The 23,208-nt window shown below is 38.2% G+C and overlaps 1 protein-coding gene across 1 annotated transcript in view; it reads left to right on the top strand.

The window, feature by feature from the left end:
* The first annotated feature begins 8,915 nt into the window (after nt 1-8,915).
* sgcd (sarcoglycan, delta (dystrophin-associated glycoprotein)) overlaps nt 8,916-23,208 on the top strand; it is a 409,702-nt gene continuing 395,409 nt past the window's right edge. The window contains exon 1 of the mRNA XM_042008370.1: nt 8,916-9,655. The gene's annotated coding sequence lies outside the window, so the exon portion shown is untranslated. The remainder of the gene's footprint in view (nt 9,656-23,208) is intronic.

Here is a 23,208-nt window from a genome sequence, read left to right as displayed (position 1 = left end):
CTTATTGAATATGCGGATGGAATTACACTTACAAAATGGCTGGAAAAATGGTGGGGTAAATTAAGAGTTGACCGACATGCAATTCCTTTTTAGAGAAAGACATTAAAGCAACAACACACACGTTTGCGACCTTGTAACTCTTCGTGCTTCTGACTCGTTTTGATGGTTTTGATATTCATTGTGTCCATTCCTGGAGCCATCGTTGCCCTGCAGCGTCCTGAGGCTGAGAAACCACACTAACCTGTTTTTTTTTTTTTCCAGTCATGTCATATCAACACCCTGGCTGTTTTGGAAGCATGTCAGTTTTGATTCAGCAAAGTAATGCAAGATGACATTATTGGAGAAAACAAGGAAAAGAAAGAGAGAAAGTGACAGGGTAAGAGATAAGACATGAAACAGCACCGGCCTGACTTTTACTGGCTGGAGAGAGCTCAGAGAAGAGACAGGATGCAAGATGGATGCTGAATTAAATTTCGTAGGGGGTACAAAAGAGAGAAAATAAGTTCAGTAATGTCATATGAAAAGCAAACCATGATGCATGCAGTCTATATATTGCATAGATTCTTGTTACTTTACACCTGCCTTAACTTCTGTCAGTACTCACGCCATCAGGCTTCCTTTGTTCCTTATGAGATCCTTGTCTTCATCATCGGTTTTCCCTTAAGCTTTACAGAAATCCTCTATAAATTCCTGCTGAAACTTTGCTCATTTATTCAGATTAACTGGACAAACTCTGAACAGGGCAAAATATTTTCAGGTGTGTTTGAGTGTTTAAAGGTTGAAGTACCTAATTAGACTTCCATATGGTTCTAGCTCAGTCAACACTGTTCTGAGTAGGATTAAATATGCAATATTATAATATTACTGAATAATATGCTGTTTTGTTTTGACTGTTGGGATTTGAGTTTGTCTCTTGTGTAAAATCCTGGTTGAAAATTTTCTGCATCTCTATGCAGGTCTAATATTTCCAAACATTTAGTTTGGTGTTGTATGGGTTAACTCTCAATGACTGACTAATATTAAATGAAAATAGAAAATGTTACCAATCCTAATGGAAAATTCTGATGTAGTAGTTTTTTTACGCATCCATTATATGATTATATGGTAAAATATCTTAGGTTCACTATCTGATATGGTGTTTTTTTTCTGCTGGGAATAAAATCTGGCTTGATAAGATTTGCAAATCATTGCATTCTGCTTTTGTTGACATTTTCAAAAGGTATGATTTTTCCACAGCAAATAACATCAAGTTCCACTTTCGTGAGGCTAAGTTTTAGTTTTAGGTTCTGAAATCTAACCTGGTACAAACCCATTCAAGGCTTAAAAAATGTAAATAATCTTAATTAGCAGCTTTGAACAAACCACAATAAGCCCATTAACACACAGCACTGACACGTTATTTAACAGTCATCCTCTTCCATTCATCCATCCTTTCATCTGATGTTGATCACATCGAAAATCATAAAAAAGCTGAAATCTGTGAAAGAGACACTTTGAAGCTGGAGCTTCCTCTGAGGAGTCCTGGCCTAACTTCAGGGCTAACTCACAGTTCTGCATTAAATTAATTGGACTTCTGGTGGCCATGATGCTTAATAGTAATAAACAGTAAGCAGAAAAATAATGAGATGTTTAGCATAAAATGAAGTTAGGTAGCCTTTTAATAAGAGAATTACTCTGATCGTACCATCAAGCCTTCACCATTATGAGTGTATTATCCTCTTTAGCCACTCAGGGCTTTAGTCTCCTCATTAAGACAAATTTTCTTTGAAACCTTTTAAAATAGATTTTGTAATATTCCAGAAACATGACAAATGCAGCATTAATAACCATATGAAGAACACAAAGAAACTAGCCAGACCTTTACAGCAAAACAACTGAAGTTTAGTGTATTTTCTCATGCCAGGTCATTTACAATTATACTTTTCTTTAAAAATATATTTTCAATTACAGGCTCCCTCTAACAAAGGATTAAAAGGCATCTGTCTTGTGTCCTGTCTCATCTCTGAGCCCTCTCCATCCAGTTAAAATCAATCTGATTTTCACCCTTGTCTTATTGCTTGTGCGACCACTTTCTCTCTTTCTTTGTATTTATTTATTCATTTATTTACTAATAAACCATGATGTAAATCATGGTTTATTAATGTAAATATCCATTTGTGGTTGTGTCGTGGTGCCATAAAGGAAAACTCAACCATAACATGAGGCCTGAGAAAGAAAAATGTCCTTCGGGTTCTCAGCCTCAAAACAGGGCGAAAACAGCTTAGGGACTGGCTTGTTAATATTCTGGAGACAATACTTTGATACCTGCCAGACAAAATATCAGATTTGATTCATTTGAATATTGCGATACCACTGTGTTGATACAAAAAATGCAATTTGTTTTCACTTCTCAGAGTGTGTGACAAAAATGTTGGTATTGATAAAAAACTAGAATGAATTAATACTGTTGTATTAAAAGGAAAAATGTTGGTATCGCCCATCCTTGCCAGAGTTTTAGGGTTGGAAACTTATGTAGTTTTCCTTAAAAAAATCGCTTGAATTTCTTTGGTAAATAACTTGATGCTACTCTGGTGGAAAATGTTACGAAATGGCAGCTCAGCCGGTTATTGGATCAACCCAGGCCCTTTCCACACGGAGATGAGTTTAGGTGGAGTAAACCGTGTCCCCAAATGAATAAATCTGAAAGGGCCACCCTTTAATTTCCGTGTTTACAACTCATACACATCCACCCTGAACCGATGACGCCATAGCTCCACCTCTGTTGACCCTCATGTGAAACCATGGCAACAATTCTGTAACATTTAATGTAGTTTCTGGTCACGTTCCTGTAGTTTTCTTTTTCATTCTCTTGTTTTCTTTTCAGTTTGCAATTAATCTTTTTTTTTCTTTTAATTAATAAATTAATAAATCTTTGAAGACAATTTGCTGGCAAAGCCTCGCTCTTCCACTAACCCTGACACTGTATTTCCACTTGAGTTTGCACACATTTTAATAAATTGTTGTGCTTTCTGTATTTCCTGCTTTTCTGGCTATATTTGACAGTTTTCTTTGGCATTATATGTTTGTAAAAAAATTTGATTATGACGTCATCTGGCAAGAATCCAAATATCTACAAGTTCCGAGAAATTAAAAGAAAAAAAGAAAAGATTTCAAACACATATTTTAGTTAAACTCGTGAACTTGTGCTGGAAAAATCGAAAAAAAAAAAAAACCTCTATGTCTTTCCTGTACTGAAGTGAAATTAGTGACTTCTTTGTTTGTGGGGACCACTTTCATGTGTGACTCATAACCAGGCGAAATAAAACTGCTCCCCCTATAGCATCTGGATGTTTGCTACTTCCAAGGCAACATTACAGCAATGTGGTTCTGCGCCTGTAAAACATCACATGCATGCATAATTTAGAAGCGCGTTAGCTTTGTCTTTAAACTTAAGCTGCATTGCATCCATTTGCTACAAAGCGCTTCCATCTCTGCTTCATCACCAGCTCTCACAGCTTGCTTTCACTTGCCAAGTACATCATGACAGGGAAGAGGAATTAGCAAGTGATGTTTCACAGTTATTCTAACAGGCAGCAAGCCGAGAATGAGACACCATCTGCACAAAAAAGACCCCTCCTCATGCAAAATGCCAGGAAAAGTGACTCCCTTTCCTTTGAAAATGAGCATTTGAGTGAACAAGCAGTCATTTTTAGTTCTGCAGTAACACTCAGAATTTACATTTTGTTCTTGTGATTCATAATAATAATCCAATAACATCAGCAGTGGATAAAGAGATGCTCTGATCTCTGCTTGCTGTAGCATAGAAGTGAGGCTGAGACATCTGCCTAATACCAGAAAGATAATTTCTATCATGATGATAATGATGATGATAGTTTCCTCACAAGGATTCAGTGATTCAGAAAAATAGGGTGTTCTCAGCAGGGGAGAAAAAAATAGGGCCATGAACTGGTACTTCATAACCTCTAAAGTGGCTATGTTTACAATCCAAGTCTAATCAGAATAATGTTGCATCATATAATCACCTCAGCGCATCCAATCGGCCTCAATCGGGACGGATTTTCAATCTGATCGAGAGGCGTGGTTTAAATATTCCCACAATGTTTTTTCTGTGTGCGCTTGAAGCATGAGGGGGGCTAGTAGACATGATGAGGTTTTCAATTTGAAAAATGGCGGCTGCAAAACAGAAGGGAGTGTGGTGAATACAGGTTAGTTGGAAACTATGAAAGGCTCAAAACAAGTTGTTTGCACAGAAATTGTCATGATTCACAGTTTATGTTCCTTGGTTTACTTATGTTGTTTCATGTTCTGAGTTTTTATCATGTTTTTGGTTTTTAGGGTCATGTTTAGTTCTGTGTTTTTTGGTTCCTACTCATTAGTTCACCTGGTCTGATTAGCTCATTCACCTCACCTGTGCCTTGTTAATCCCTCTGTGTATTTAAGCCATTGGTTTTCAGTTCCTCCGCCGTCAGTCCATTGTTTGTTGCTTGTTTGTTGTTAGTGTTAGATGTAGTCCATGCTAATCGTCACCATGCCATGTCACAGTTCTTGCCACCATGGTCTTTTGTTTTTGTAAATCAGTTTTGTTATTAAAGCCCTGGTCTGCCTCCTGCCTCATCTGCCTGCCCTTGGGTCCTCATCTCAATGGCTTCTTGACAGAAATTTGATTAAATTTGAAAAAAAATCTTTATCTTCTTTCAAACGAGTTCACATTGCGTATGTCCAACGTGTTAGAATTGTATTAAATCTCTCCATGTAAACACACCTGATCAGATCATTTTATCCAGCATCCATCTGAACATGTAAGTTGGAATCTGTTCAGATTGATTTCAGTGTGACAGAAGAAATATTTGTTCATGTAAACGTAGCTAATGACGATGATGACATTAAAAGGCATTGCTAATGAATACCAGAGTGAGTTAATTTACTATCTCCGATCAGGTGTGGTTGTCTGGAGTAAGAGCGTAAATAAGGAGGAAAAGCTCTCCAAAACAAACCCTGAAAAAACCAAAGAAGCAAAAGAACTGAAGATCAATAACATAAATAAAACTGAAAAAAACTGCCTCAATAATGATGAGGTTCAGGTTCTGGGAGGATCCATCCTACAACGGACCTGCTGCCACTGATCTTTAGTCCAGTTCTTGTGTCATGTGACTTACCTCTGTCTTTTCCCCCTGTTTCCCTTGGCTTCCTGACAGCCACATTTCCATGGAGACCATTTCTGATGAGACTTCAGCCAACAGTAGATGGACCAACTGGATCCAGATGCATCTCTCAGGTCCTGTGTCAGGTCTGGATTTGTTCCTATTCAGGACATCAGTTTTGGATCTTTTTAATTTGCTGTAGATGCTTTTTGGTCCTAACACTTCTCCACTTTGACACACACCGGCCTCAACACCCATGTACTCGAGGAGCAGAAGACAACCAGGATGCAGCGAAGAAGGCAAGGGAGATACAGGAGAAATAACACACCAGTGATTGCCAGTAACACCACCACTACATACACCTGCTTCATCTGAGACAGGACCTGTGGATCCAGGAGTGGATCATACAGCTGTCAAAAAAACCCGTCGTGGACGTCATCTTCGGTTACAATGGACAACTACAAGCAAGTAAGAGATCTGTTGACACAGCACTTGTTCATTCTTTCAGTTAGGAACCTTTGTTGTAGGATAAGGTATGAGTGATGAGTGGCTTAACAGATATACCGGGTACAAGGACTGGACTGACAGCAGAAAAACCTTGAACAACCTCCAGAAAGTCTGGAGAAGTTTTACCCAAGACCACGTTAAAAGATTACAACAAAACTTGGATGCTTAGAAGAAAAATATACAGAAACGGGGACCAATTTACGCAGTGCTGTCATTTTTAAAAAACACTGTAAAAATTACTGATGTATGGACCAAAGCTGGGAATGTCTCCTCCTGTGGTAACAGAAATCTGGTCAGTTCATAATAAGTACTGACAAAGACAACTACTTCATCTTTTTTTTTTTTTTTTTTTTTTTTTTTTTTAGTATTAGTGTCATGAAAGTTTCAGTGAATAATAAAGTCAGCTGAGTAGATATAGACACCTCTTTTCTGGTTAGGGTGAAAGTCTCCTCCTGTTGTAAACTTCTGTCTTTCTAAAGTCACATAAGAAGCGGTCCAGTTAGATCAGAGCCGTTCCAAACTCATTTGGCTTTGTACATGTGAATTATGATCCACTGGCTGATTGTATACCATTACTATGTTTCATTAAGTCCGTCAAACATAAAATTCCTATTAGGAAGGCGTCTGTGTGTCGCTGCCAAATGTAAAAATGCTAAACTGGGGGCTGAAAATCTTAGTCATTTGTACTTTTACTGGCACTGGTTTGTGTGTGTGTGTGCTGGATCTGGCTGCGGATGCAGCGACTTCCTGCTGACTCAAGACTTTGATTTAATTACTCACTAACTAAACAACATAAGTGCACAAGATAAGTTTTGTTTGTAATTTTTTGAAATTTTTATAGAAAACAGGTAATCATAAAGTTAGGATTCCAGATTATTAGAATTAAACCATACCTGTTAAGTACTGGACGGGTTTGTGTTGCTTCTTTAATTAATAAAAGCTGATTTAATAAAAAAACAAAACAAAAACAACAACAGCAACAAAAAAAAAAAGCATTAAAGTACCTGAAATGTGGGGACAAACAAGTTCACCGGTAATTATCCCCTTCCTTTGACCATAAACGGTGTCCTTAAGTGCTCCGAGGCTTCAGAGGCAGATCCACACTGGTTATTCAGCAGCGAGCGGCGAGTCCATCTGTTAATATCGACGGCTGTTTACCCAAGCATGTCTTTATAATTGCATGTGCTGCTCCACAACCATGTTTGCTCCTTTCAGCCAGAGAACCAAAAAGAGATTTTAATAGACATTTTTTTCTACAGTGAAAAGAATTTAAGCTATTTTCTTCATTTTCCATCACTTTAAAGCAGCCCTGTATTATTTTCATAACAAGTATTGATCGCATCTGTGCTAAAGCTCTCTCAGTAAATTAAGTGTGTATAGGTTTTCCGAATGTGTGTGTGTTTCAGTTGTGAAGGTTTTTGCAGTTGTGCATACACACATGTACTTTAGGATGGCATATGCAACAAAAAACAATACATATTTCTATTTATTTTCATTTTTTAAGGAGAGAAAACCAACTTAATATCACTGTGTGTGTGTGTGTGTGTGTGTGTGTGTGTGTGTGTGTGTGTGTGTGTGTGTGGTACATGGTTTGTCTGTCTCTGTTTCTTGAAGAGTGAACTATTCTGTCATATAAATCATTTTTCCCACTTTGAAATAACTGGAGAAGAAAATCTGGTGAAAACTCAGATCTTCCAGCTTTCTACTGGGACTTAAATGCACCATGCATGTATGAAGCTGCGAGGCTGCCGGAAGGCGTTAATAGAGTTTCCAAACCCCTCAAGCAATTGTAAACAAATCTGTGAGTAAATGCAGTTTTTTGCGTGTGTATCAGGTGATTCGTGCACACATATGTAAGGTGTTGTATCTGTAGAGGCCTGTTTGAACATTAAAGTTTTGGATCTGTGAGGTCAAGTTAAAAAAAAAAAGTGTAGAATTTTAATTTGTACATGTTTGTAATTACTGCATGTGTACATTTATTTTGTGTGCATAATTTCTAGATATTTGTCTGATACATTTGCAAATACCTTAAGTTACATACAAATTAGTTTACACAGTCTACAGTTTACACACTCACAATGATATGGGGTGAATTTTCTCTCCATGATCTATTTAATCAATTCAACAGAAAGTTTTCAGTCGGTGAATCGCTTCACTCGTACAGTGCAACGAGGTTCAGGATTAGAAGCAATGAGATGTGGTTAAGTGCATTTAAAATTAAAATAAATTATAAAGTATTTTACATAAAAAGTATGTGTTGATTTCATATTTATTTTTACATTTTCTGTGCACAGTCTTGCAAGCTGAAATTTAAATTTAGCTCACTTTGCAAAGTTATCAACCCTTTTTCTCATCTATTTAAAGTCAACTTCAGATGATGCTGCATTCACTGCACTTCAGGATTGGGAAGTTGAAACTCTTCTACCATTGCTTTTAGTTAGGCTAAACTATGAATATTGGGTATAATTAGTTTTACACTTATATATATATATATATATATATGTGTGTATATATATATATGTGTGTATATATATGTGTATATATGTATATAGTCTAAACATTTAACACCATATCAAAGCCCCTCCTCTTTCCTGTATCTTGCAACAACCATGTTGTTGTTCCACTTTTTAATTAAATATTGGCAAACATTGAATCATTACCCATTTAATTGATGTGATATGTGATTAAACCCCCCTTATATGAAGTCTATAAAGAAAGTTTTTATGTAGTGCAAGTGTGTGTAGTGTGTCTGCCAGGTCCTTAAAGTATCCGTGTGTTCTCTTTGTGTACATCTTTAATCGATGTTTACGACTCCTGGCGAGAAGAGGGCTGTCGGCGTGCCAGCTGCACTAAGACCTCAACACACACACACACACCAACACCACTTTCCCTCTACTTTTCCCTTTGCCCTGTTCGTCAGCAGCCACCGCTCCTCTCACAGGTTACTTTTACTTCCAACATGCTCATCTTCTCCTTTCCATCTTATTCTCTTCTTTCTCTGTTCTGGACTTGAAAATCCAGCTCAAGCTCCTTTACTGCAAACTCCACCTACTCAGTGCTGTTAATATAGTCGGTAAACAGTGCAGCGCTCTCTCTCTCTCTCTCTCTCTCTCTCTCTCTCTCTCTCTCTCTCTCTCTCTCTCGCTCACTCTCTCTCCCGGGCATCTCCCCCAACCTTCCTTCCTCCTCCTCCTCTTTGCATCCTTTCACATCGCTCTCTGGCTCCACTTGCGCTCACAGCCTCCTGCCTGCTCTCCTCTATCTGCTCGTCCTCCTCTATCTCACACACACATGCATGCACACACACTCTCCCCTCTCCATATGTCTTCTCTGTCACACTCGCATGGAGATGATGTTGGCTGCCATCCTCTTGGAGCTTTTTTGCTGATTTTTCTTTTCCCCCTTTAAAATAGAGACAAAACATTCCTCAAGTCTTAGAGCAATGTTGATGCAACAGCACCTCTTCCCTCTGTGCTGTGTTCATCTGCCTGACTCCTGCCCGGCATCAGCTCATTTCAGGGGGATTTAAGCGACAGAGTGTGTGCTGCGCCGGCTTGTGCGCTTGGTGGTTCTGGTTCCGCTGGATCTTCCTCTACTCTTCTTAATCTCCTGCCGAAGGATGCTCAGATCTTTACACGATTGGGAATATTACCACTTCTACACCTGTCAGTGCTCCTGCTGCCCTCCTCTCTGCCCCGGCCAGATCGTAGTCTGAGGTGCTCCAGTCCCCAAAAGGGAAGAAGAAGAAGCATGTCAGAGGCACCTGTGTTGCACAAGGAAATGAGCCATCTGCTGCTTGTTCTGCTGGACTCCAGCCTTTAAATCTGACTTGAGATTATCCAAAAAAAGAAATAAAAATACGGAAGAAATTGGGGGATTTTAAGAGTTCTTTTCTGCAGGGGCTGACTAATCCTGTATTGGTGAATATTGAGGAGCACCAGCTGCTTAACCGGCTCTATGGTTTTCTGACTTGCCCATAGAAGTGATTTTTGGCATCTCACTAAGAGGTAAGGCAGTTTTTGACTTTCTGTGTTTCATTTTTTCCTTCCATTCCTCCTGAGCAGCATTGATCCTGCACTTGGAGAGGATCGGCTCAGACTCAGTGATGTGACAGGTTTGGTTTTTTGCCGGATCTGCTGGAAGCTGGTCTCAACAGGAGATGTGGCCACTGTCAGGCTACGAAACGCTCTGATTAGTCATTATTGTCACTGCTCTGGTCCTGTTTACTATGCATCATCTGGAGCGATGTCGGTCACTGTGTGTTTCTGCTCAGTGGCTGACTAGAAATGAATGACACTGCAGCTGAGAAGACAGAGATTATTTAGTGTTTAGAAGATTTCTGGGTTCTGGAGTTCGTCATGATCACTCTGCTGGTTTGAGCACACAGCAATTAGCTCCTAGACAGCTATTAAAGAGGAGGGATTGTCTTAAAATGCTGCTCATTCAGTTTAAGCTTATGGGTACAAAACATTTTCTTTTTGTTGTGCTGGTTGACTGCCTTTAGTTCCACAGCATGCATTGAGATCATCCCCCAGAAGTGGAATGTGTAATTGGTGAAAATCTGCTTTGCCTCCAGATCAGATTCCTCTGCACTGCTACATGCTGTGTTGGTTATTCCCTGTCAGATAGAATAACCGTGTGATGTCTGTATGAACATCCAGATGTGAAATAATTACATTCAAATTCATTCTGCTCAGTGTTGCTGCTGAGAGGCAACTTCATCAAAGTCAAGCTGCACGGATCACAAAGATCATGTGATCTCATCTAATATTTGTCACTGATTCATTCACTCGTCAGACGGTGTCCGGGGAAGGAAATTTAAAGTTCAGGGTCTGTGTGGGTTTTTGTGATCATCTCATTCTCCTCAGCGTTTGCTGGATAAATCTCTCAGGGGAAAATCAGTGGATATTTCGACTTTTTCAAGTCCATTTTGCTAAGTACAGAAATGTGTCTCGCCTGGATAATGTGCTCCAGAAATATCCATCGATGCGTCCACGGTCCATCTATCCTGCTTACGCTGAAAAATGAACATATTGAGTGCTTCCAGCCAGAAGCCTGTCACAGAGATTTGTATCAATAAAGAATTAGAAAGCTCATGAAAATTTGTGGCATGAATTTAAACTGTGTGTGTGTGTGTGTGTGTGAAATGATAAAACTGCTGATCATGGACTGAAAAAGAGATGACTAAATAGGCAATTTTGGTCTTATTATCTAATGTTTAACTTTAAAAACATTCTTTAATCATCACCTTGTACAAGTTTTTTTGGCTTGCTGGTGTTGGATTCATTACCTGCTATTAAAGGTGACACATTGACTGATTTATTTAGTTCAAGTTCTTTTCTTTGCCATTTTGTTTAGGTTTTTCTTAAGAGTGAGCTGTGAACAAGTAAGTCTTTTTGAATCCCGAGTCCTTCCTCAAAGATCGACCTTGCTGGTTGGCAGTCGTTGCTTTTAAAGTTAAACTACAGCATAAAACCACAGCAAATATAGAAGAACTTGTAGGACTGCACACGAACCCTGCACATGCTGGCTGCGCTTATATTAAGGGATATAGCTGAGAAAGTGAGTGTTTGAATAAAAGTCATGATAAGGTACTAAAACATAATTTTTTTGAAGTTGCATCCAAGGTTGAGAGTTTTTATTTTCCTACTTTGTATCTACACAGCATTTCTTTTGTAGAAAGATTGCCCTTAAAATAATGAAAGAAAATACAAAGAGCTTTAGTCCGGTTGGACAAAAATGGACGTGAGGCTGCTTTTAGTTCCTGCATGAAAGACAGAGACTATGACCACAAAGGTAACTTATATCCGGTGAAGGAAACTATGTGGGGTTGCAAGTGTTTATGCCGGGGTGGTGTTGGATGAGTCGGTGCAGTATGAAACCCCTGTGTGGGTATTAAATCGCACTTTATTTATCACTTTACCTTCTAAGAAAACAAAGGCAAACAAAGATATTTAGGCTTCACTAAAAAGAAAAAATCCTGAAAATAACAAAAAACTAACTTAACCCTTTCATGCATAGTGTCCTCTACAGCGGACACCTATTTAACAGCTGTTTTCTATTGGTGGGGAAAGTATATTAGTACCAAAAGTCAAAGAAAATGATAGTTATATTTTTATTGAATCATTCATATTAGGAAGAATCTTATATGTCAACTGAAAAGCTGCAGTGGATTTCAGAGAGAAGTAGCAGGAAGTTGGAAAAATGAACTTGCAAGCAGGCTAGCTAACTTCCTCTTTGACAAGGAACTGCACACATAACGCTGCAACGCATCAGATTAAAAATATGAATGTCGTTGGGCCTTAATGGTGTGTTCCAGTGGTCTCGTAATTCCTAGCACCCGAGAGTAAGTGACAGGTAATATGTGTTCCAGCTGCTCCAACTCAGAAAAACATACTTTCCTCCAAAGAATTGAATTTGTGAGCATCTGCAATTATGCCATATAAAACTAGAATATCACAAATCAAATGTAAAGAGTTTTACTCCGAGAACTAAAGCCACTGTTGGTGAGAATGATGAATAAACATCACATACTAACACCACATTTCCCTATATAATTATCGACAACAACACATTTAGTGAACACAAAACATATTTCAAAGAAATTGACATAAGACAACAATGGACTACAGGAGGTACTGGGTGCAGCCATCTTTAAATCTTTGGTTCTTCTGAACCTTACCAGTTCTCTGCTTGGAAAAGTGAGGTCACTTCGTTATTTCTGGCAAAAAATCCTTTGGAAAACTCTTTAATCTGGAATGCGTGAAAATCCCATTCCTAACTGCGACTTCATGGATTGGTTTTAAATTACTGGATTATCGTCACTGTAGAAGAATAATACCAAATCTGTCTGACAAATTCTATCATCACGCCAACTCAATCTAAATAACTGCAGAAATATTTCAATTTTTCATGCATACTGTATTTGAGACTAAAAAATTAACTGAATCCTGTTTTATTTGGGTAAATCCAGGACATTTTAGTCAAATTAAAGTCAATCTGACCAACTCTTTATCCAATACTCAACTTGTAGACAAATATTGCTTGTTGGCACTGCAAGGCTGAGTGATGTAGACCTGTCATACTAACAAATTATCTGGATAAATAGCATCTATTAACTCTATGAAAAAAAATCCACTAGACAGTTTTTGCTCCCAGAAACTGCTGTCTCACACTAAAAATACACACCTCATCTATTTTTGAAAGATGTCACCACAAACTTTGCAGACCAGACCAACCTGGAAGGAATGAAAACACTGGAAAAAGCAGATAGACTACTTATATCTCAGGTAAAATTGCTCATGCTTCCAGTCGCTTCATCACATTGATCTGCTAGAAACATAAAAAATAACTGTTCATATTTTCACTTGCTGACATCTTTACAAGGACACCAGAAAGGACGAGATGTGGAACAATAAGAAATACCTAAGAAATGCATAATTTACCCGACTGAACTGAACAGTCTGGCAGACAAGATGTTCCCATTCTGTAATACTTGTAATGAATCATGAGGTTAGAACCACAAATAATTGGTCATACTATTCTAGCAATGTTTGTGTGATGACTTCATCTTTTTCTGCTTCTGAAATAGTTTTAATTTCGTTAACAAAAACTAAAAGAAAATATTTTCGTCAATGCACATTTTTCACCGGACGAAATCTAGAGTAGACGAGACTAAAACCCCCATTAATAAACAATAACTGGGACTAAATTAGAATGCATTTTGGTAGACTAATAAAGATGAGATGAAAATGTAGTTCACTAAATGAAAACCTGGCTCAAATCTATGGACATTTTAGTTAACGTTACAAAAATATTATTATAAGATTTTGTCAAATCCTGTCTCCTCTGCCTCTTCCTTGGCTCATTGCCACTGACACACACCTGCAGCAGGCAGGTGCACAAACACATGGGACAGACAGGAGGTGGATTCATGGCGAAAAGTTAAAAGTAAAACATTATTGGCCATGCTTTGCAAAGGGCCCAAGACAAAGAGAAGACGTGACATATGGACCCATTTTCACTACATTGAAGTGGAGAAAAAAATGCTTGATTTTAGTTGAAGGGAAGGAATGTGGTCTGGAAATGTAGCTGGAAAAAACACAACAAACCTGAAGAGCCACGTCGCAGTTCATCACAAAGACATCGTGGTAAGTTAACAAAAAGTTTGGTGGGTGTTGTTCATAATGTAACTTTAAACCACTGGCTGTAATGTTCCAACAATAACGTTAAACCAACTGCAAACTAATGCTGGCTATCTTACTAGCCTGGTAGCTTGTAGCGATAGTAGCCACTTGTTGATAGAATTGTGTGTGAAGTTGAATTATGCTAACTTAGATACGTTATATTGGTCGGGCAACTATGTTTTCAGTTGGGTTGCAATTTAATTAAAGCAGACAGAAGTATGAGTTAATCTAGGAGCTGCAAGCGAACTATAGTTAACACAAAACACCTGGACAGCTACACATGGATGCAAACTAAAATCTAAAACTTACTAAAACAAATCTAGATAAAATAAAATAATATGCCACAATTAATTCAAAACAACTTTAACCTACATCTTCATACATGAAATAGCCTAAATGTGGTATAAAAATAAGTTAAATTGTCCGTGTTTTGAATGTTTGGGGCCGCCAGAGTTTTGTGATATTAAAATTGGGTTCCAAGCTAAAAAAGGTGGGGAACCACTGCTCCTGGAGTTTTCATCCCAGTCTATGTATTTGGTGACATAAATTGCTGTTCTGTTTGTCTTCAGGTTACCATCACAAGGACATTTGGTTTGAATTTGCATCAGTATTAATATAAATGATGCACATAAACTTAAAAATGCCTGCAAATATTTCTGCATAAAATGGGATAGTTATGTTTTAAGTATGAGTTTTAAATGGATTGTTAAATGTAATTCAATAATGTTAAAGTACATTTAACAATGTTCTACTAACTAAAAATCGAATATACTACTAACAATGTTCAATATTATCTGCTGACAAAAAAAGTAAAAGGGTAAAATGATTGTCCTGACTAAAACTAAACTAAAATGTTGACAGTTTTTGTTGACTAAAACAAGACAAATAAAATGATGTTTTCTTGGACTAAAATAAAGACTAAAATGCTCGACTTAGAGTCGACTAAAACTTGACTAAATAAAAACGTGATGAAGTTGACTAAATGTGATAAAAACTAATAAGCGCGATTGAAACCGGACTAAAACAGACCAAATTTAAAAATGGCTGATAAAATTAACACTATTCTGAAACGTAAACATATTTTGGCCAAAGCTTTTACCTGGTAAGAAGCTGAAGAAAGAAACAAGCATGGGAGTTGGGTTAGAGGTGGGAGATAAGAAGGCGGGAAGAAAGAGGACGGAGGACACAGAGTTGGAAAGTGTAGGTGCGGACAAAATCTGGCCAACAGGTTTCTGTTGGAGTCCAGCACAGCAACATTGGTTACTCACTGAATAATGAATTTTGGACTGCAAGGAAAACTTTGAGATGGTTCTCTACTTGACTCCCCTTCACCTCAACAAGCACTCATGAATTACTTAAACTAAAAACGAGCACACACACACATCCTGGAGACACATAACTGCATTACAGCTTAGAGGACGTCACCTAAAAGTTGACATGGAGCCAGAGGATGGGCTGCTGCGTCCTTCAGCGTAACAGCACCTTAAACAAATCAGCTCATTTTAGTGGTCTGATGACAACCCCCCTCCCCACCCTGTCCTTCTTCAGCCTTGGGAAGTGCACTCTGTAAGGATGGATATCAGAATGATGAATTTTTATGTGTTATTGTGCACAGCCAGAATCTTTCAGCAATAAACATCCGTTTAATAGCAAGAAACTATATATTGTAGAGCGGTGTTCGGAGAGTAAAGTCGTCTGCCAGCTTCATCATTCAGTTTTAAAAAAGTGCTTATGGTCTCCAACATTTACCCACGATCCAACTCCCTAACAAGTTTCGTGCCATGGGCATCAGTAGTTTCTCTCTAATTTTGCATCTTTTCCCCCAAAAACAAAAAAAGGTATTTATAGGGATGAAAGTGTGGTGAGGATGTTACACCTCATGCATACTTTACTCTTTTCAGAGCAAACCAAGCCTGAACTGGTGAAGTAGAAAGTAAGAATAAGGTGAAATAAAATTTAAAATTAAATAAAATAGACCATTTTACAGAGCCTGCATTTCTTATTATCATCAGTATAATAAACTCCTGCCAGGGTCTCTTGCTCTGAACGCAGCTGATAGCCTCTGTTTTTCTGTTCAGCGCTTTTTCTTCTGTTTGTGATTCAAAATGTCAACTCATAAAGAAAAATACCTTTCTGTGTCTCTGCTGCTGTGATGAGTGTCTCAGTGTCTTTACTGTAGTTTTCTGCAGGTCATGATGCAACCAGGGATTTTATGGAGAATTAATACAGATGAATAGGAAAAATTTATAACTAATGCACGTTTATTTCGGTCCATCAAATTAAAATAATAATAACAGTTTCAATCAAATTACTTATGTTGTCTCTTACATTGCATTTAAGACCGAAAGGGTTTAGGCTGAAGATAAACTTATTTTGCCTAACCCTGTACAATATAACCATCACAAAGTTTCTGCATTAACTAACAGCTGTCACTTTGAAACTTTCCTGGATTATTTCTTACATTAAGAATATTATTTTTTGTATTGCGTGTTTTTAAAAAGCTTTGTTTAAATAATCAAATTAGGTATTATTTTGCCAAAATATGCAAATTTGCTTTCGTTTCTAGGAACACTTTTCAAATTTTGTTCACATGTTGGGGTCAAACGCTTTTATAAAGGAGATTTTGGATATCTCTTTTTTTAAGAAAATACTGTCAATTATAAAAAGATTTTGCCATGTTTTTGGGATGAAATTTTCTATAAATCAGATTGTGACATATTAATAAATTTATTAAGTTTTTCTGAATAATCCGTGTTTTCTGTTGGACTGGCTTAAATCTACATCGAGGTTCATCCATGTGACCTCTGCTTTAACGTGTTCTGTTGTAGTCAGGGCTCCTAATTAACATCTTTTACCAGCCGACTAAATGTTGTTAACTTCGCTTGCTCCACACCTGCTTTCAGTTTATTGGTATTCCTCGGTCTTCTACATGCCTCCTGGTTTATTCATTCTGACTGGTCCTCCTGGTTGTTTTCTCCTTGTCAGTTTCCTTTTTTCTGCTTTTTGGTTTTCGGAGATTTCTGCTGCAACCCTTTTTGACTTGTTACATAAGAGCTTTTTATTTATCAGCCTGCCACCTGCCTGTAAGGTTGCATTTAGGGCCTTCATTTCGCACAACTGTAACAAACATGACAGCGATACCTTGAGAAGGTATATTTTAAGGGAAGACAACAAATTTTTCCCATCATAACCAAGTAGTACCTTAAAAAGCCAACCAAATGAAGATTGAGAACCAAGTTGCATATCAACTGTAGATGGGAGATTAACTCGACCGACTGTCAGAAAACAGCTTAACAAATATGTGCCTGTAAAAACCAATGAACACTCTGTTTGTGACAAGTTAAAAAAATCTCACTGCACCAAATTATATATATATACCATGCTTTGGTTGAATACTCGATTCTGACTGGCTGAAGGGTGTCCATTAAAAAGTGATAATGGACACCTATGAAAGAAGTTCTGGTCAAATAGACTTATCGCTGTAAATTATTGTGCTGACTAAACGGTAGTTGGTAACTGTGGCAACAGAAACTCAGACGCCGGGCTGCAGACAGGCCAGATCATGTCTGTGACGGCGCATTGCTGTGAAAGCAGCTTGCAGGCTCATTGGGCTCCTTCACGCCAGTAGAGATGAGAATGGAGCAACATTTTGTTGTCCCACAATGTCCCAACCAGCAGTGGTCAGGGTCCACAAATGTTTAAATTCAAATTTAAGTTTAAATAAGTCGTTGCATGTCTTTCTGTCTTGACTACCTCACTTACATACTTTTTTTTTTTTTTTAACCTGTCCTGTCCAGCATCATAGCAAGCAAAATGATAATCTGGTTGCTGTATTGTGCTGAACAAATTTGCTCTGCCAAGGGGAGGCCTATGGGTAAGGCTCCTCTTGATAATCTGATTCATTTATTTACTTTGAATCACGGAATCTATGTAATCTTGCTGGACTTGACCGGAGGGGACAGACATGAACACACCAGAAAAATTTCCTACAACTTTTACAAAAAACAAAAACAGAAACACACACACAAAAAAAACAGAGCTGCTAGTCATTAAGAGTTTTTAAATAATAACCAAATCAAAAAGTCACATCATGAAAGTAGCACAAAAATAACCAGATACAAACTCACAGGGAAAAAAAAAGACAAATTATCTCTTAGTATATAAACCCACTGGACAACTCAGTGATTGTGTCAGGAATAAGGAATAAGGAATAAGGAGTGAGCAGTGATGAGGAATGGTGAGTGAGATCATGCAAATGCCACTACGGCCTCTACAAGATCGGCATCCAGGATGGCCCGAGTGAAGGGCCCAGGACCTCAGGAGCCCAGAGGCGGCCCCCCCACCCCCCAAAGGCAGATCGCCCACACCATGGCCAGGAGAACCAGACCCTACCAACAACCACCCGGCGCAGGCCAGCATACACCCCAATGTTCCAGCCGCACACCCCGGGAACCAGGGTGCCATCGACCCCCCCCCCCAATAAACACACACCCAACCCAGCACCCAAAGAGCTAGCAGCCCACTAGTGCAGCCACCCCAGATCCCGGCCCCTGGGGCAACCCCCCAGGGAAGCGACCTTCTCTCTGGATGTTGGGCTTTTAGTGGCATTCCTTACACACTTGATACAGAGTGAATGGTGGATAACATTATAAAAACGATTTAGGATAGACATACTTGCTTGATACACATTTAATGATCAGAGTGAATAGTGGATAATATTTCTTGCAATAAAAACGATTTTGGAAATGATCTGTGGACTTTTACTGTTTGAAACAAAATGTTGCATCATCCTCTGGACACACACAAGCTGTAAGAGCTGCACCCACCCTCTGAAATCATACTTTGTGTCACGTAACATAACTGCGGCCGACTGAGCTGCAGGTTCGGTGTCAGAGCCGGTTACCTTGGCAACGCGTCACAACGAAATGGTCCACTCAGCCGCTTCTTGTGAAAAACTTACGATTTTAACTGTAAAAAACAACATTAACGCATTAATAATTTATGTAATATTTCTTTTTTTCGTAAGTGACCATGGTATAAGCGCGGTAATGCCCAATGTGGAGCCAACTGCCCTCCACGTCGCGTCGGACGGTTTACGTCTCCGCGTCGTCCATTTATGATTATGGCCACCTCGTCGGGCATTATTCCTTACATACATACATATATATATATATATATATATATATATATATATAGGGAGAGAGAGAGAAAGGAACGCATTCTTGGTTAACTGGTCACTCTAAATTCTCTCTAGGAATGAATGTGAGCATGAATGGTTGTCTCTCTCTCTGTGTTGGCCCTGCGATGGACCAGGGTGCACCCTGCCTTTCACCTGCTAAATGCTGGGATACAGTAGCTTCCCCATGACTCCTAATGGACGAAGCGATGTATGCATAATTTTAAAAAGAATTCTCTTTTTTTTCCTTCTCTTTATTTCTTAGACACTTATGTAGTCCCTAATTATGTGTTTTGCCATTGCTTTTTATTCACCTACCCCTCCATGAATGTATGCATTTTTCTACATCCCTGCTATATCTGACTGACATTCTTCTGCCCAATTACTGACAAGCGCAACATATGGAATGGCATGGATTTTTTTTAAAGCCTCTGAATTCACAGTAAGTAATTCTGTTTGTCAGGGATGTACTGCTCAGGAAATCAGTGTTTGTCTGTACGCATGAGTGTTTTCTTGTTGTTAGTGGAATTGTGTATGTATGTGTGAAAAGGGATGCTCTCTGGGGGGCAGGGGAGAAATCTGAGAGCCTACTTCTTTTCCACTAATTACCCAGCAACCATTCTCACTAATAGTAAGGGTCTCACATGCATTTGATGTCTTTAAATATCCAGCAGCATGAAGCCGCGTAAATGAAGTGGGGAAATGGTGAGAGGGAAGAAAAGGGCAGAACAAAGCAGGTCAGTTCATCTGCTTTGAAGTTGTGTGCAACCCGTAACCTGCAGAAATTCTGCCGCTGGATGTGGTTCCATCTTCTCTGAAGGAAGGAGGCAGATGAGTTCTGCACAAACATTTACAAGAAATAAGCCGTTCACTCTGTGGCATCAGCTCAAGATGACTGTTGTCAATGGTTACTTGGTCAAAGCAATGCCTTTTCAATCTATAGCTATAGAATCCAAAGAAATTCAGTGCAACGGTTGTGCTGCCTGCACTGACTTTGTGAGCAAGTAATAATAAGAGGTATTGATTCACATTGTAGTGTGTGATGTCAGCAGGGAGCTGGCAGGAGAAAGAAGCCTCATAAAAATGTGATGGCACTTCATTTTGAACCTTTCTGCATCTACATGTTAGGAGTTTATCAATGCATCCATTCAATGATCACTGACTCAAAAACAGAATGGAAATTATCGGTCAAGCATCAATACAATAAAATTTGTAATATGTTCTTATGGACAAACATGTGGACTTATTTCCTTTTGCCTCATTCTAACAACCAAAATATCTTTCTTTAATTTGCCGAGGAAAATGCTGATATCCACAGATGTGGTGTGTAACTGTGATAAAGTTGGACTGTGTTATAATTTTCCACATACTTTAATTATTATACATACTGCAGAATTTAGTTCCTCTCATTATAAAAAAAAACATGCATACATTAAATCCATCAAATAACATATTTAGCTAAACTACGTTTACTTTCTGGTGTAAATACGATTTGTAAAAGTTTGAATGCTACAGATAAATAGAAAATGTATAGTCTATAGTCTCCATAGTAAAAATAAAACACCTTTAGGGGTAAAAAAGTATGTATAAAGACCAGGTTTGTTAAATTATGTTACAAGATGGTACAATAGAGGTAAAATACTGGTCTATATAAAGTAGAAACTGCTAGCGTTCAACTCTTGAGGCTACTTTTGAGGGTCCCACCCCAGTGACAACCCTTTGTACCCTGAAAGGTTCATTTACTTTATTTTTTGAGTGCAATAAAATTCTCTGACTTTGTTGCAAGCTGCTTCATTAGCTGTCAGTAGCATGAAGTGGTGATCATCATTGTAAAGGTGTATCAATACACCCATCTACATCAATACTTTGGTTCAACGATCAATAAGCCAATAACTTGATCCAATCTGTAAATATTGATCAACCATGCAGACAGTAGTTGCTTCTAAGATGCACGTAAGTCAGATCATGGTTGACTGTTTTCATTTGCTTTGTTCTAACAACCAAAATAACCAAAAGACCAGTTAATAAAACTGTTTTTGATATCTACAAATATAAATGTATTCTTTTATTTTTCTTACATGGTGTGGACGTTTTAAAGCTCGATGTTCAGAATGTGGTTGAGTCTGTTTTTGTTTATAGAACAAAACTGTTTTTCACTCAAATGTCTGCTGAGCGTTGGTGTTTTGGTATTTTAGCTGAATGGAGGTGATTGTGTTATATCCGCATGCGATATTATCCCATATTGATCGCTGGCTCCTGATTGGAGTTGAAAGCACCACTGTTGCAGAATTTGTAATTCTGTCACATCTGGACTGTGTTTGTTTGGTTTGTGCCTTTTTCCAGCTCATCTTCAATTTTTTAGAGTGATTTTGAGTCTCTGTTGTCTTTTTTTCTCTGCTTCATCTGGTGGTGTTAAAACAAAATGAACCCTGGCTCCTTGAGTAAGTGCATGTGAAATAATGTTATAATGGCCGACAACGTCAAACGTGTCAATAACAACATATTTTGGCATTTTAAATTTAATAAAACCAATAAAGCAATAAATTTTCCAATAATATAATAAGTGATCACATTGTTGGACGTAGTTATTACTTTTTCCAAGTATATTTTTTAGTGTTTGGCCAATAATATAACAGCTGCAGCCAGTAATGTTCCAATTTATTACGCTACTAGCAGGATTTTATCACATTATAACCTCAAAAAACAACATTATTCGTAAGTTATTACGTTATTATCTTTGTTTAATTTAAAATGAGCAAAATTATTACGTTATTGCCTGGTACGTTACTTGGTTCTTATCAGAGTGCTATGATTTTGAACTTAATGCAGACACCACAGAAAATCATCAACATTTTGGATACAACACAGAGAAAAAAAGACTATTTTAAAGGCATAAAAGACAAGCTTTCATAGCTTCATTACTGATACATGATTCCATCATAAACCCTAAACCTCCAGAAATGACCAAATTATTTAAAAGATTAACAAAGTCAAAGTTTTACAAACAAAGGACATCTAAATGCCCTGAAATGTTTTTTTTTTTTTTTTGCTTTTTCTTTGCAAATTATAAAGCAGGTGGGTATTTCTGTCTGTTCATTACCAAACTGCAGATTTGATTTAGGTGGGTGCATCTTCCCCAGCAGCCTGCTGGATCAGCTCCAGGCTGGACTTGTGATTAGCATCTTGAGGCTAGCAGCATGCCGAGGAGTCAAAATCATCAGCCATTGATTTGCAAGTCCTGATTTTAGTGAGTCATATTCTGAGCTTCACGATGAAGCACAGGTGTGCAGATGACCAGTCAAGGATGCAGGTGGAGCGACTGGTCGCCCTTATGTTTCTCTCTGCCAGCCTATTGCTCAGATCTAGGTTAAATTGTGATAAACTGCAGCTTCCACCAAACTGTGAGTTTGAATTTGATCTATCATTCATTCACGAGTTCTTGTTCAGCATTAGTTTATAATATGGGAATTTTGTGCTTCACCACTAACCCACACCTTTCCGTATTTGTTGCTGATTTGAGTGTAGCTTTCTGCACTTGACTCCATTTGCACTGAACTAAACTACAGCAGATAGGATCAAATAAGAGCAGAATGCCTCCAGGTGCCACGCCAGGCACAGAAACAGCTGAATCTGCTGCATGCCAAAAGAATAATACTATTTTTTAAGGTTTTTTTGGATGAATGAAAGCTCTGAACATTAAAGGAGCTTATAGTGTAATAATTATTCGTACCAAACATGAAAATGAAAATAAACCTTTTATCTAGCAGAACTCATTTTCAGAGGGAAAAAAAGCACAATTCTACATGTTTGAAGTGTTTGTAAAGTACAGGAGTGTGACTAACCTGCACAAAGCCTTACACCTGAACCCCCCCTTTTTAAAATTAAATGCCACTTTCAATGCAGGCTTTATGCAAAGGACAGTTCAGGTGTGTCTGCAGCTGGGGGGGAATAGATCCAACTCTGCTTCTTCCAAAGTGTAAATGTATACATCAGGAGGAGCTCCAGTGTAAAGATCATTGTATGCAGATAAATATTGATTGTGATGCAGCTCCAAAAGTGTTTTGGGTTGCCTGGAATTGACCACTCAGTCAGCAGTAGAGACAAGAATGACAATAGAATACTTCACAAGGAATTGCAGGAGGAAACAAGCTGCTCATAATACACAGATAAGACTGATTACATTCATGTTGTAATAAGC

This window comes from Melanotaenia boesemani, chromosome 15 (genome assembly GCF_017639745.1).
Source record: "Melanotaenia boesemani isolate fMelBoe1 chromosome 15, fMelBoe1.pri, whole genome shotgun sequence".
Taxonomy (NCBI): Eukaryota; Metazoa; Chordata; class Actinopteri; order Atheriniformes; family Melanotaeniidae; genus Melanotaenia; species Melanotaenia boesemani.
This window is presented reverse-complemented; position numbering and strand designations above follow the sequence as displayed.